The sequence below is a fragment of the Chiloscyllium plagiosum genome, unplaced genomic scaffold (assembly GCF_037043375.1).
Source record: "Chiloscyllium plagiosum isolate Xiang-an unplaced genomic scaffold, Cpla_swu_hap1 HiC_scaffold_27, whole genome shotgun sequence".
NCBI classification, from domain to species: domain Eukaryota; kingdom Metazoa; phylum Chordata; class Chondrichthyes; order Orectolobiformes; family Hemiscylliidae; genus Chiloscyllium; species Chiloscyllium plagiosum.
This window is the reverse complement of record NW_028270165.1, coordinates 20,065,891-20,079,183: the sequence shown is the minus strand read 5'-3', so window position 1 is coordinate 20,079,183 and position 13,293 is coordinate 20,065,891. Positions and strand designations below refer to the sequence as shown.

Sequence of the window (13,293 nt, the reverse complement as noted above, 5' to 3'; positions counted from 1 at the left end):
CAGCTGAAGGGCCTCTGCCCTGTGTGGACATGCTGGTGTCTCAGCAGATGCGAGGAATGTTTGAAGGCCTTCCCGCAGTCGGTGCAAGGGAATAGCCTCTCCCCGGTGTGACTGCGCCGATGGGTCTCCAGGGCAGACGGGACACAGAAGCCTTTCCCACAGTCGCCACACTTCCACGGTTTCTCCACGGGGTGGGATTCCTCAGGTTTCTCCATGGCCACAGCTTCAGCTGCTCACAAACGCGTGGGGAGCCCCTCCCTGCTGTGAAATCCCCTTTCCAGGCCGTATAACTGTTTCAGGCTCCACACACAGGGCGCTGTCACAATTGGGTCTCTCATCCAGTCCCACTGATGCTGAAAACGTCCTCAAACAGGAACGAAAAAGCGTTGATCCCTCTCACAGAAATCACAGTCAAACAAGGTTGTGGTCCCGATGGATTGAGTGACTGTCAGACATTGACAGCAAAGTAAGGACTGCAGACGCTGGACAGACAGTCGAAAAGCACAGCAGGTCAGGCAGCATCCGGGGAGCAGGAGAGTCAATGTTTTGGGCGTAAGCCCTTCATTCGTTGATTTTGAAACCTCAGTCTTCAGATTTTCAAATACTCTGCAAAAAGGGATTACAAAAGGGATTATCAGCGCATGGTAGAAATTTAGAACAAGCAATTCTACTTTCTGTGGAATATTCTTTTGTTGTTCCACAAAATTGAAAGTACCATCCCACTTTCTCTCCCCCTCTGCTCTAACTAATTCCCCTGAAGGTGCTGATTCAGGATCTTACAGGGGCAGAAAAAGCAAAAACATCAAGACTGACATCTCTCTGAATTTTGGATACCTCCACCTGAAAGTTAATATCTTTCACAACCCTGGGATCCTGCTGAGAGTGAGCAGATCTGATTTTGGGAAGCAAAAAAAAGTGTGTCAATTCAGGGCGAACCTGCAACGCAGCTTCTTGAGGTAGGACCAGACACAAAATGGTTAACGACCCCGGGAAGGTGGGAGCAAAATGAGACATCAAGGCATTAACACCGACACACTTCAGTAACTATACTCATCTCCATGTACACACCCAGAACGGAACTATTCCCTTGCGCATTTATAGGTCTTTTCTCATTTCAGAATGTGATACTGTCGCCAAGACCATGTGCAATAGAGTTAAGAGTGAGCCTAATGGGAACAGAATTCTGAGGACCATTGTCTACCAGATGTACAGCACAGAAATAGTCCCTTCGGTCCAACTCATCCATGCCGATCAGATATCCTCAATCACTAGTCCCATTTGACAGCACTTGGCCCATATCCCTTCAAACCCTTTCTATTCATATACTCAGCGAGATGCCTTTTAAATGCTGGAATTGTACCAGCCTTCACCACTTCCTCCGGCAGCTCATTCCTTAAATGCACCGCCCTCTGAATATAAGAGTAGCCCCTTAGGGCCCTTTTAAATCTCCCCCCAACCCTAAACCTATTACCCTCTAGTTCTGGATTCCCATTCCAGGGAAACACCTTGTCTATTTATCCTATCTCTGCCCCTCATGATTTTATAGAAATCTGTAGGGTCACCCCTCAGCCTCTGGTACTCAAGGGAAAACAGCCCCATCCTGTTCAGCTCAAACCCTGACAACATCCTTGCCAATCTTTTCTGAACCCTTTCAAGTTTCACAACATCCATGACTCTATGACATCCTTCCTACAGCAGAGAGACCAGTACTGCACACAATATTCCAAATGTGGCCTAACCAATGTCCTGGACAGCTACAACACAATCTCCCAAATCCTGTACCCAGACGATTGGGAAAGTTTTCAAAGCCCACAAAAGACAACCGGAAAAACATTGAGGTATGAACACCGGGCAGGTGGAGGGGGGGGGGGGGGGGGGGGAGGGATAGAAAGCCAAAAAATGCTGGAGCCAAGGCAGAGGAAGAACAGAGGATGCACAGCCGGCTTGAAGCTGCATGTGCTGTACTTTTACCTGTTGCATTTACTTGTGGAAATCGGGTGCATTTTGAAAAGGAAAACAGAAAAGATATCTACTCCTCCCAATCTCTGTCCTCCTCACCTGGTAACTAACTCCCATACCTGAGTTGACAGGGTCTGCTCCCTCCCTGGAATCACTCCCGTTGCTACAAGTGAACAGATTTTCCCGCCCCAGGATTAGCCCAGACGGAGGGATTTTCATTCATTCAGTGTCACTTCCGCGTTGTGACGTCACGAAAGGAGCGGATGGGCGGGGCCAAGCGGGCGCACGCACTGCGCCTGCGCTGTCCTGCACCGTTTGTAAATATTCCATCGCTTCAGAGAATCCCCACAGTGTGGGAGCAGGCCACTCGGCCCAACGAGTCCACACCGACCCTCTGAAGGGGAACCCACCCAGACCCATTCCCCTACCGCTCTACATTACCCTGACAAATACACCTAACCTGCACATCCCTGGGCACTATGGCCAATCCCAATCAAGGCCAGTGAGCAATGTAGTGATGTGGGAAATGAACCTCACAGAATGATGGAGACAAGGAGAGTAAATGTACCAGCAATTAAAACTGGATTGCAAAGATCATAAAAAATGTAAACCGAAAACAGTGTGTCTGCATGTGTGCTGCACTGTTACAAAAGTGAATGAACTGACTGCACACATTGAAGAGAATAATTATATTCTGAGACTCCCTACAGAGACATGGCTTCAGGACGACAAGGATTGGATCTTGAATATCGAGGGGATAGTCAAACGGGAAGCTAGGTGAAGGTAGAGGATTGGCATTGCTAATGAAAACACTGATCACAGTAATCCGGTGTCAGGTCGGATTTCAGGTCCTGGTTTCTCTGTCCTCTGTTGATCTCCCTGTTCCCACAGAGTAAGATGTTGATCTGTTCTCAGCTCTGCTGAAGTTTTGATTCCCCAACACTCCCCCCCCCCCCCCACACCTTCCAGAACAATACAACATTCAGTCAATCGAAACCCTATCCACTATCTCCCAGCCTGACAACCGACCAGACACAGAGTACAGTCGTACCAGGGAATCAAACAAGAAAAGGTGAAACAAAAAAATAGAAATAAATAGGTGCTCATGCTTAATGTTTGTCAATAGGAAGTAAACCAGAAATAGGGGTCTCCCAGGATTCTGATAGTGCCCTATTTGAGGAATTCTCTTTGCTTTATATCTAACTATTAGTACCCAACTATGACTTACAACAATATTTATGCCAACAGAAATAAAGCATCTGTTACCAAATAGACAAAGATACACAGCACGGAAATAAACTTTTTAGCTGTAAGCACACAAGTCCATGGGGGTGAATTTGCATTTGCAGAATTATATTTTCAGATAAATTCTATTTTGCTCAAAAATGCACAATCTGCAAGCTGTCAGAACGTTGTATTTTATAAATTCCTACTTTAGAAACAGAACTAGTCAGATTCAAGTGGGGATAAAGACAGATTCTGACTTTTAACGCAATGTCTGAGCTGAGATTGGATTCAATTCCCTACAGTACGGAAACAGGCCCAACAGGTCCACACCAACCCTCCAAACAGTAACCCACCAGGCCCCATTCCCCATATTTACCCCTGACCAGTGCATATAACACACTGGGCAATTTAAGCACGGCCAATTCACCTAATCTGCATACTTTTGGATTGTGGGAGGAAACCGGAGCACCTGGAGAAATCTCATGCAGACACGGGGAGAATGTGCAAACTCCACACTGACTGTGGCCAGTGGCTGGAATTGAACCTGGGTCCCAAGCGCTGTGAGGCAGAATTAAGAACCACTGAGCCACCATGCCACCCAGATGTTGTTACCTTTTGTTATAAAACCTTATGTTATCGAGATTTACATATGAATGATAGTTGCAACCCACTGTAAAAGATGAAAGAGGTAACAATCCAGGTTTGTTCAATATATCATTTCAGTGGCAGGACACTTTAATCTTCTTCCATAAATTCTGTGCCTTATGACCTTATACGCCACAACCACCTGATGATGGAGCAGTGCTCCGAAAGCTAGTACTTCCAAATAAACCCATTGGGCTATAATCTGGTGTTGTGATGTTTAACTTTGTCCAGGTTCGGGTGGATTGACCATGTTAAATTACCCAGTGTTCAGTGTTGCGTAATTTCGGTTGGATTGGCTGTGCTAAATTACCCATGGTGTGCAGGTAGGTGCAGGTTAGAGTGGATTCGCTATGCTAAATTACCCACAGTGCTCAGTGATGTGCAGATGAGGTGGGTTAGCTATGGGAAATAGTTTCACAGTAATAAAAGCAGGAGTCAGCCATTTTGCCTATCTAGCCTGCCCCATTCTTCATTGCGATCACGGCCGATCTATCCATCGTCTCAGCTCCTTCTAGCAGCATTGCCCCAACTACCCTTAATTCCCCAACCATGCAAAAACCCATTTTGAATATACTTAATGAAGAGAATTCCATAGATTCACTACACTCCAGGAAAAGCAGTAGTCCTCACTGTCTCCTCCTCATCTCTGTCCTAAATCTACTCCCCCTAGTCTTGAGGTCTGGTCTCACCCACCAGCAGAAGTGACTGGATAGGGTTCGGCTTCATCCCCACAGTGCAATGAAGTCCCATTTTTTGCCAAAATCGCAGATGTACTTCCTTTACTCAGTCGCTGTCTCACAAATGCAAGATTTCATTGTTACAACTTCTGCTCCCAGTAAGGACAAAGCATCTTTGAAAGCTGCTCTGAAAGTCCAGTCTTCACAACTACACTTCTGCTTTCACCAAAGATGATTAGTGTCATACAGCACAGAAACAGACCCTTTGGTCCAATTCATCTGATCAGATCTCCAAAACTAATCTAGCCTCATTTGTCTGCATATGGCCCATATCCCTCTGAACCCTTCCCATTCATATTCCCATCCAGATGCTTTTTAAAATGTTGTAATTGTACCAGCCACAACCACTCCCTCTGGCAGCTCATTCCATACATGCATCACTCTCTGCATGAAGTTGCCCCTCAGATCCCTTTGAAATCATTCCCCTCTCACCTCAAACAGGGTAGGACTCCCCTACCCTGGGGAAAAGACCTTGGGTCTTCACCATATCCATGCCTCTTACAAACGTCTATAAGGTCACCCCTCAGACTCTGATGCTTCAGGTGAAGATCGAAAATTTGAATTTAGGTTGTCAGACAACAAGTATATGCAGATTTTTACTAACCACAAAATGTCTTTTCAATTTAAAACAATACAACAAAATGGCTGAGAATAATGATTGAACTCTGAACTTGTCCTGCTGTTTTGCAGAATTAAGCTAAAATCCAAAGATAAGAGGACAATGGAGTCTGCTTAAAATGAATACTGACACATTAATTGACCATTTGAACTAACCTTGAGCTGCTACCATGGCATGATGATTTACATAATTAAGACTCCTTTCCCAGGAAATATCATTGGATTAACCTGCTGTAAATCATGTCACCTTATTATATTTGATTGGTATTTTCTTGTTATTAAGGCTGTACTGTGTCTTAAAAAACTTAAATAAATAATGTGTAATTTTTGAATGTACTTGTACAACTTCACCATGGAACACAGAAGCTTTAACCGCTGTGTTGCTGGACAGAATTGTGTCAAGCTGCCTTATTAAACTGATAGCCTTGCTTTGTACAGACCGCATTCCATTGATTCTTTAGACCAATCTCGAAACAAAAGGCCCCTTAAGAGGGGTCTAGATCGTCACTCTGGATAAGTTAGCCTGGCCAATTAACCCTAACCTGCACATTCCTGGGCACGACAGGTAATTTAGCATGACCAATCCATTCCTGGACACGATGTGTAATTTAGCACAGCCAATTCACACAAACCCGCACCTCCCTGGTCACAGTGAGCACTTTAGCATGGTCAATCCACCCTAACCTGTACAAAGTTAAAAAAAAATTACACACATCCAGGTTATCGTCCAACAGGTTTATTTGGAAGGACCAGCATTTGGAGTGCTGCTCCTTCATCAGGTGGTTGTGGAGAATAACATCATAAGGCATAGAATTTATAGAAAAACATTAGTGTCCTGCCACTGAAATGATATATTGAACAAACTTGGATCGTTAAGCCTTTCAGCTTTAAGAGTGGTCTGCAGGTATCATTAATATTTAAATCCCAGAACTTCCTGAAAGACACTTTATTGAAATAACTTAAGGTTTTATAACAAAAGGTATCATCTCAGCTCAGACCATGCATTAAAGGTGTGAGATCAGTCTGTCTGTATCCCAATCTGGAATAAGACTGGTTCTATTTCCAAAGCAGGAATTTATAAAATATTACCTGGATTGACTGCCTGCATGAACTGCCGAGTCTCACCCATGAGCTGAAATAACTGGATAGGATTGAGCTTCATCCCACAGTGCAAAGAATTCCCATTTTCCACCAAAATCCCAGATGTACTCCCTTACTCAGTTGCTCTCTCACAAATGCAAGACTTCATTGTATTCTTCTGCTCCCAGTAAGGGCAAAACACTGGGCGCCTCCTAGCAGAGCGCTTTAGGGAACATCTCCGGGACACCCGCACCAATCAACCACACCGCCCCGTGGCCCAACATTTCAACTCCCCCTCCCACTCTGCCGAGGACATGGAGGTCCTGGGCCTCCTCCACCGCCGCTCCTTCACCACCAGACGCCTGGAGGAAGAACGCCTCATCTTCCGCCTCGGAACATTTCAACCCCAGGGCATCAATGTGGACTTCAACAGTTTCCTCATTTCCCCTTCCCCCACCTCACCCTAGTTCCAAACTTCCAGCTCAGCACTGTCTCCATGACTTGTCCGGACTTGTCCTACCTGCCTATCTCCTTTTCCACCTATCCACTCCACCCTCTTCTCCCTGACCTATCACCTTCATCCCCTCCCCCACTCACCCACTCACCCATTGTACTCCATGCTACTTTCTCCCCACCCCCACCCACCTCTAGCTTATCTCTCCACGCTTCAGGCTCTCTGCCTTTATTCCTGAAGAGCTTTTGCCCAAAACGTTGATTTCGCTGCTCCTTGGATGCTGCCTGAACTGCTGTGCTCTTCCAGCACCACTAATCCAGAATCTGGTTTCCAGCATCTGTAGTCATTGTTCTTACATCTTTGAAAGCTGCTCAGAATGTCCAGTCTTCACAGCCACACTTCTGCTTTCACAGCATGGAAACAGACTTTACGGCCCAACTTGTCTGTGCCGACCACATATCTGAAATGAATCTAGTCCCGTTTGCCAGCACGTGACCCACACGACTCCAAACCATCCCGTTTCATGTACCCAGCCAGATGCATTTTAAACATAATCGTACCAGCCTCCACCAACTCTTCTAGCAGTTCGTTTCATACATGCACAACCGTCTATGTGAAAAAGTTGTCCTTCACGTCTCTTTTAAATCATTCCCCTCTCACCTCAAACATACGCCCTCCAGCTTTGGACTCCCCTAATCTGGGGAAATTCCTGATGAAGGGCTTTTGCCCGAAACATCGATATTCATGCTCCTCGGATGCTGCCTGACCTGCTGTGCTTTTCCAGTACCACTCTGATCTAAACTCTGGTTTCCAGCATCTGCAGTCCTCACTTTTGCCTAGGTCGAACCCTCTACCTGTCTAACCCTATGCCCACTTCACCACCCAGCACACCCTTTATTTGCATCGCCCCCTACGCTCATCCCCAATCCTGAAAAAGGGTTACACTGGAAACATTGACTTCTCCACCCCCTGACACTGCCTGGCTTGCTGTGTTCTTCCAGCCTCCCGCGACTGTGCTTTTCCAGCACCACTCTAATCTTGAATCTAATTTCCAGCATCCTCACTTACGCCCATTCACACCTCCCAGCCTCTCCTGAGCTACGGCCTGACTGCGCTTATTTCAGTGAAAGTTTCAGAAAGGTTTCAGCAGCTCTTTTAAAAAACGTCAACGTGCTTTCTGGCGTTAACGATGTTTCCGAAGATATCATTTTCGGTATTCTCAATTTTGAAGATCAGCCATTTCTCACCCCTCCCGACTCCCAAGTAGAGTCATTACTATCCATTATCTTTCTCTCTCTGTCCTTTGAAGGGTTTGATACAGCGGTCAAAGCTGGTTCGAGGCTCGAGAAAGGACGGTGTGGTGGGGGCTGGGGAGAAAAGAGGCAGAATGGATGGGGGACAGAGAGAGAGAAAATGGCGGTCAGAGGGTGGGTGAAGAGACAGAGAATGAGTGGGGTTGATAGAGAGATTGAGCGGGGGAGAGAGAATGGGGTGGCGGAGAAGTGGGAGATGGCACAGGGCAGGGTAACACTAGGCACACAGATACACAAGATGGTCACTGAGCCATCAGTTGGCCAACTTGACATACAAGATGGCCGCCGGATCTCAATACGGGGAGAAACAGCAGAGCTGATACAGACACTGCCTGGGCCACCAGAATGCCAGCACAATGGACTCACAACCCAGTTGATTAGTTTAAGGCGGGTGGGGAGAGCGCCGTAGATAAAGAGGAGGGCATTTCCTCCCAACCAGGAAACAACGGACCCCTCGAAGTCCACCCTCCACCCAGTGAGACCCAAGGGGTACCCACTGCCCCAAAACTGCAGGCAACTGAGAGCTTGATCCTCTGACAGTCCCATTGTCAGACACAGAACTGGACGGTGCGGACCCTTGCCTTGGCTCAATGACTCCAGAGCAGGTAAATGACCCCAGTGAGGGCCTGGATAGCTACCTCAGCCCAGCGAGGGTCCAGCAGTTCATGCTCACCATGGGGATGCAGACAGCTACCCCAGAGTCAGGACAGTCAAATGGACAATGGTAACCCCATAAACTGGGGGTTATAGAAGGTTCATTTACTATCGTATAACAGGGCACCCACTCAGTAGGTGGGTTCTACTGAAGCCACAGCTAAATACCAAGAGACTGGATGGTTAATGAAGGGAACTGTAAATAGGATAACTGTAAATTCGATTAATTCAATCTGTTCTTTGTAATGTTAAGACATGCAATGTATATATCTATGAACGACATGACGAATTGTATAAGTACCAAAGATTTATTTCTATGAATAAAGTATATTTTGAAATAATAAAAAAAGGTGGGGGAGAGAATACACATGAGTAATGAACACTGCCCGCCGAAGTGTCTGGCTCCAGCCAACACCCATTATAGAAGTGCTAACAGCTTGATACAGACTCAATACCAAATGCTAATAGCAAGGGCTGCAGGAATCCCCCTTCTCAGGAAGAGCAATTAGCGCCCATTACTACAACAATGGATTTCCATGCAGACATTGAAATGGACAATGTCTGCACTGAAACTGACAACGACTGTGCGGAAATTAACAAAGAATGGGGGTTGGGTAGAGAAAATGGGGGGGTTGGGGGAGAGAGAATGGGGGGTTGGGGGAGAGAGAATGGGGGAAAGGGGAGAGAGAATGGGGGAAAGGGGAGGGGGAAAGGAGAGAGAGAATGGGGGAAAGGGGAGAGAGAATGGGGAAAGGGGAGAGAGAATGGGGAGGGGAGAGAGAATGGGATGGGGAGAGAGAATGGGGTGGGGGAGAGAGAATGGGGTGGGGGAGAGAGAATGGGGTGGGGGAGAGAGAATGGGGGTGGGGGAGAGAGAATGGGGTGGGGGAGAGAATGGGGTGGGGAGAGAATGGGGGTGGGGAGAGAATGGGGGTGGGGAGAGAATGGGGTGGGGGAGAGAATGGGGGTGGGGGAGAGAATGGGGTTGGGGGAGAGAATGGGGTGGGGGAGAGAATGGGGGTGGGGGGAGAGAATGGGGGTGGGGGGAGAAAATGGGGGTGGGGAGAGAATGGGGGTGGGGGAGAGAGAATGGGGTGGGGGAGAGAGAATGGAGGGAGGGGGAGGGGGAGAGGGATTGGGGAGGGGAGAGAGAATGGGGTGTAGGGGAGGGGAGAGAGAATGGGGTGTGGGGGAGAGAGAATGGGGAGGGGAGAGAGAATGAGGGAAAGGGGAGAGAGATTGGAGGAAGGGGAGAGAGAATGGGGAGGGGAGAGAGAATGGGGAAGGGGAGAGAGAATGGGGTGGGGGAGAGAGAGAATGGGGTGGGGGAGAGAGAATGGGGGTGGGGGAGAGAGAATGGGGTGGGGGAGAGAATGGGGGTGGGGAGAGAATGGGGGTGGGGAGAGAATGGGGGTGGGGAGAGAATGGGGTGGGGGAGAGAATGGGGGTGGGGGAGAGAATGGGGTTGGGGGAGAGAATGAGGTGGGGGAGAGAATGGGGGTGGGGGGAGAGAATGGGGGTGGGGGGAGAAAATGGGGGTGGGGAGAGAATGGGGGTGGGGGAGAGAGAATGGGGTGGGGGAGAGAGAATGGAGGGAGGGGGAGGGGGAGAGGGATTGGGGAGGGGAGAGAGAATGGGGTGTAGGGGAGGGGAGAGAGAATGGGGTGTGGGTGAGAGAGAATGGGGAGGGGAGAGAGAATGAGAGAAAGGGGAGAGAGATTGGAGGAAGGGGAGAGAGAATGGGGAAGGGGAGAGAGAATGGGGGAAGTGGAGAGAGAGAATGGGGGAAAGGGGAGAGAGAATGGCGGATGGGAGAGAGAATGGAGGAGGGGAGAGAGAATGGGGAGGGGGAGAGAATGGGGAGGGGGAGAGAATGGGGGAGGGGAGAGAGAATGGGGAGGGGAGAGAATGGGGGAGGGGAGAGAGAATGGGGAGAGGGAGAGAATGGGGAGGGGAGAGAGAATGGGGAGAGAGAGAGAATGGGGAGACAGAGAATGGGGGAGAATGGACATGGGACAGAGGGTGTGGTGAGAGAGAATAGTGGGGGGCAGACGGTGGGGAGAGAATAGATGGAGGGGACAGAGGACGGGGAAAGAAACGTCAGGGATGCAGAGGGTTGCATGAGAGAGAATAGACAGGGTGTCCAGAGGAAAGAGAGAGAATGGACAAGAAGCTGGGACTGGAGAGAGAATGGACAGGGGGCGCTGCACTTGGCAGGGACAATGGACAGTGAGCGCTCAGGGCGGCGGGCAGAATAGACGGGGGCTGTGAGTGCGGTGGAGAATGGATAGGGGGCACTGTGAGTGGCGGGGAGAATGGATAGAGGGTGCTGGAGTGGCGGGGGTGAATGGACAGGGGGCACTTTGAGTGGCGGGGGCTAAAGGACAGGGGGCACTCGGGGTAACGGGGGATAATGGATAGGGGGCGCTTGAGTGGCGGGGGAGAATGGATGGGGGTGCTGTGGGTGGCAGGGGAGAAATGGACAGGAGGTGCTCTGTATGGCCAAGATCAAAGGGGTTAATGACAGTCAACACTTATCAGATTGTTCCTGGAACAGAAAAACTTGCACTGGAGGCTCCCAGAAGAGGGGTGTCTCGTATGTATTCCTTCAATTAGTTTTGAAATATTATTGTGTATCTTAAGTGAGAAGGTATACCTGGCACATAGAGAGATGGCTATGGTTGTTGGAGGTCAGTTATCTCAGTTCTAGGACAACTCTACACGAATTCATAGGGTAGTGTCTTAGGCTCAACCATCTTCATCAGTGACCTTCCTCCATCATAAGGTCAGAGGTGGTGATATTCACCAATAATTGCACAATGTTCAGCACGATTCACAACTCCTCATAAACTGAAGCAGTTCAGTTTGAAATGCAACAAGATATTAACAATATTCAATGGGCTGATGAGTGGCAAGTAACATGTATGCCATGCCAATGCCAAACAATGACTCATCCCCAAAAGAGATAATCTGACCACTGCCTCGTGATATTCAATATTGTTACTGTCACTAAACACCCCACTATCAACATCATTGGGGTTTACCATTGACCAGAAACTCAACGAGACTAATCACAGACACAATGGCAACAACAGCAGGCAACAGGTCAGGAATACTGTGGCGAGTGACTCACCTTCTGACTCCCCAAACCCTGTCCATCTTCGACAAGGCACAGGTCAGCAGTGTAATGGAATACTCTCCCACCAGCTTGGATGGATGCAGCTTCAACAACATTCAAAAAGCTTGATACCATCCAGGACAAAGTTGCCTGCTTGATTGGCACCATCTCCACATACATCCACTCCCTCTGCCCACTGTTAAGAAGCAGGAATGTGTGTGGTGTACAAGATGTACCACAGAAATTCACCAAAGATCCTTAGAAAATACCTTAGAAAACCACTTCCGTTTAGAAGGACCAGGGCAACAGATACTTGGGAACACAACCTCTTGCAAGTACCCCTCCAATCCACTGCCCATCTTGACTTGGAAACATATTGCTGTTCCTTCAGTGTCCCTGGGTCTAAATCCTGGAATTCCCAGCCAAAGGACATTGTGGGTCACCGTACCATTATGGATCACAGAAGTTGAAGAAGGCGGGTCACCATCACTTTCTCAAGGGGAACTAAATGCTGCACATGTACCATGAGTAATTTTTAATAAATAATTGAAACAGAGGGCTGGAACCCGCAAACTAAACAAAAATCGAGGTTCAGTTGGAACGGACATCGGGTTTTGATTCTGTCCTGATGTGAGGACAAATAAAGAGTGATGTACTGACACTGAATTGGAAATAGTGTTTAGAGTTGAATGCCTGCAGTGTTTCACTCAGTGTATCAATCTAATATCGATTAAAGATTAGTTCCTGACGTAAACGTCACCAACATACAAAAAAAGACGGTTAAGAAAGCATATGGAACACTGGATTTCATCTCTTTAATGGCTGATGTAACACCCACAATCCCATGCGATCAATAAACCGTTCTATCGGCCGTGAGCAGTGCTGATGGTGCGCATGTGTGAAATCGATTTGGGGCCGCCCCTCATCGCTCTGATGGACGGGGAGACGAACCTTTGGGAAACCCTGAAGGACCGGAAGGAGCCTGGTCCTACTGCCAATCAGAGCCCTCCTATTGTCTGAATGCGGATGGTTTTGACCATGAGCTTCTGAAGCTGCTGCTACACCTCTCTCTGAATGAAGGTTGACCTTTATCCCAGGTTGCAACTTCTTTCCTCTGTTTAACATCTGGGAGTACCGCACTCTCTTTTCTCGCCCCTTTCCCATTTCTTTTCACATCCTTGGGTTCAGCTGTTGGTTTGTAGGAGCTGAGGGAAAAAGAAAGTCAATCGAGGTGAAGGAAAAGACTCTGGAAAATGTTGGTCTAGATCTGTGCCTGTTAATGTTTGACAGGCTTTGTTTCCTGAGCTTGATACATTTACTTGTCTGGCAAAAAAGGATGGCCCCTTGATCCATGTTGGGGATGGCAGTGGATTATGCTGTGGGTGACTTGTTCGTAGTAGTCCAATAAGTATTGGATAAGTAATCATGACACACAAACCTTGAGTTATTGACTGTTTATTTGGGAGCTCACAGTGAGAGCCAAGACGA

General features: G+C 48.0%; 1 protein-coding gene across 2 annotated transcripts in view; it reads right to left on the bottom strand.

Annotated features, from left to right (window-relative positions):
* Positions 1-114: 114 nt before the first annotated feature.
* The window catches only part of LOC148143355 (uncharacterized), a 352,041-nt gene continuing 338,862 nt past the window's right edge, over positions 115-13,293 (bottom strand). For both annotated transcript variants that reach the window (XM_087974129.1, XM_087974130.1), the window contains one exon: positions 115-606. The gene's annotated coding sequence lies outside the window, so the exon portion shown is untranslated. The remainder of the gene's footprint in view (positions 607-13,293) is intronic.